The following is a 2,915-nucleotide window of genomic DNA, read 5'->3' on the forward strand; positions in this document are numbered from 1 at the left end:
GGGAAGAGGAGGGGAGGGGATGCGAGAGAGGAGGAGCGCGAGCTTCACTGTCCCGGGCGCCCAGAGGGGCCCGGGCCAGGGGGCTCTGGTGATCCCGTTCTGCGCCCTGGGGCAAGAGATGGGAGGAAACCGTGGCCGGGAGCTGCAACCAGACTCAGCGGGCATCTTGATCGGCCTGAGTCGATCGTTCGACTTGGTCCTCTGCTGGGAATAGACTTCTGGTTTACAATGGGGGAGACGGCGATGCCTGAAGTCAGCAGAAGTCTTTACTACATCCTTGCTCGGTCCCTCAACTCGCCAGTTATTTTTTCTGTTTTAGGTTAGATCTTTCGACTTGTCCCGGAGCCCCACGGAAGAGAACCAAGGTTTGGTGGACTCGCTTGTCTCAATCCTTCCAACTCAGGACGGGTGTGAGAGATGAACTCAAGAGTCACTCGGGGCAGCTGTCCGGCTGTTGTTACCTGTGAAAGCAGGTGTCTGGAAACCAAACGTACCAACATCAGCCTTTACTGCTACAGATGTGTGATGTGTGAACCGTGGCTTTCCAAACTGACCCTGGCATGTCTTTGGTTACGTTCAAAGGAAGCCATTCCATTTTTTATGGCCCTTGCTGCTTGTATGCTGGCGGAGGAAGTTTCTGCTGCTCTCCTTCCCTATTTTACTCATTTGGCCTTTCCTCACTCCTTTTCTTGTGGAGCTTTGAGTCACCACACTTGATTTCATCCTGCAAAGCTTACACCTAAGGCTAGGAGTCCCTCCAAGGGAGTGGACTTACATGGAGCAATTTTTCCATGTTGCAACAGGCTGGGATGGTTTCTCCTTTCTCACTCCTACCGTTACCCCTTCAACACAGCTGAAGTAGATGAGTTTTGTTAGGTTTTGGCCATTTAAGAACAAATTAGCTATTACACTTGAGCTACCGTCCTCAATTAGTAGGTAAGCCCCAGAGACAGAGACAAAGAGAGAGCTTCAATTCAATTCAATTTAGTAAGTCTTTCTGAAATCCTGGGATGTCCCTAGCACCATAAGCATGATATCCTTGTAGAACTTGAGAACTTGCATTTGACCATGGAAGTAGCTTTGCCCTCAGGAAAGAGCAATATATCATGATAAAGGAGCTAAGTCTTCTTCACTGGGGCAGTGACCTTGTTCTATTCTCTGTAGTCACAATGCATCTAGTGCAGTCAGACATGCATATTGGTCACTCAGTAAAGAAGCTGCCAAAATGAGGTGCACAGTGAGTGTGCAACGGGAATTTCTAGCAGGGAGAGATTGGTGTGTGTAGAAAGATTGGATTTGAACCCAGCCCTGAAGTGTGAGAAGGAGGAGTTAGAAAAGTAGAGAGGAGCAGAGCTGCCATTACAAGTGCAGGAAACTATGACTTTACCCCAGGGCATGACTGGCCTGGTGATCAGGATACAGTAGAGGATAAGGAGGAAGAATGATTGGTAAGAAACCTCAAATGGCATAGAGAAGAAATAAGGTTTAATTCTATCGGCAACAAGGAAACAGTGCAGACTTTTTTTTTTTTTTAAAGATTTTATTTATTAGAGAGAGAGTGAGAGAGAGCATAAGAGGGGAGAAGGTCAGAGGGAGAAGCAGACTCCCCGAGGCGCTACAAGCCCGATGCAGGACTCGATCCTGGGACTCCTGGGACCTGAGCCGAAGGCAGTGGCTTAACCCACTGAGCCACCCAGGCACCCCCAGTGCAGACTTTTAATCGAAGGGTTGATATGCTTAAGAGTATTAATGACACAATATGAGGGTGGTCTGAAGGGCAAGAAGCTGGAGGCAAGGGACCATTTTGAGGGAAGTCGTTAGTGATTTATGGAAGAAGTGGGAAGAGACTGTGTCCTTAGAGCATCATATTCCTGCTAGAAAAGTAATTTAAAGCATTATGACCTACTTTATTAAATTTTTTCTGTGATATAAATGAAATGCTGTTATAACATGTCCAAAGTCTGAGCCACAGAGAAAGTTACCTGGTTACCATGCTGACATTTTGCTTTGTGAACTTTCTTCACTTCTCTTCTATCTGGTTGTTACTGAAGCAGCTGGGGGATTTCCTCAGTATTCTGCATATTAGGAGGAACCTACATATGTGCTCGCGCAACTCCTTACTTCTCCACCTAAAATGTTAGTAATTCATTAGGTATGAAGACTATCATTTCTTGTCTGGGATTTCTTGGCAGGTATGAGGAAGAGTGCAATAGAGCACCTTTACACTGGAGGCAGAAGAGGGTAAATTGAGATGATCCTAAGGTGTTATCTCCTGGCCAGAATGTTCTTTCCTTCGAGAGGAGGGAGAAGATATTCTGATTTCTCAACACTGTATGTGTGTATATATGTGTAATAGAAGCAGACATAGAAGTATACTTCTGTTCACCAGGCTTCAGCATTCCTTTCTGGGTATCTTGCTGGCCAAGGCAAGGGGCAGCAGGAGAGTGGACTGAGGAAATTCTCATAGCACTGTCCACAGCCACTGGGCCAGGTTCCCATCAGTGGCAGCTGCAACAAGAGTCATGGTCCCACATTTAAACTTCCTGTGCTGTTCTGCAGAATTTGCAGAAGGTGGAGACTCAGAAATCCTGTGAGACAGCAGGTGTGGGAAAGGAGGAAAAGTATTCAGTGGGGACTTTGGAAGAATACCTCATGGTTCCTGAATGGCGTTCAGAGTCTTGGACAAAGTTCATCCATCCCCTCCTGCAGGCATATGAAGACTGCCATGGCCGTTAGAGACTCTTCAGTGTTACGTGACACACTCCTGGTCTCAACCTGGTGGTGGGCTGCAGAGGGCACCTCACCCAGCTCCTCAAGAGCATTAACCCCATCTACATACACAGTCCTTTGGTCAGGGCTGTGAGAAACTCTCCTATGTTGACCATGCATTACAGTACTTGATTGGCTACAAGTGG

Source organism: Mustela erminea, chromosome 11 (assembly GCF_009829155.1).
Source record: "Mustela erminea isolate mMusErm1 chromosome 11, mMusErm1.Pri, whole genome shotgun sequence".
NCBI classification, from domain to species: Eukaryota; Metazoa; Chordata; class Mammalia; order Carnivora; family Mustelidae; genus Mustela; species Mustela erminea.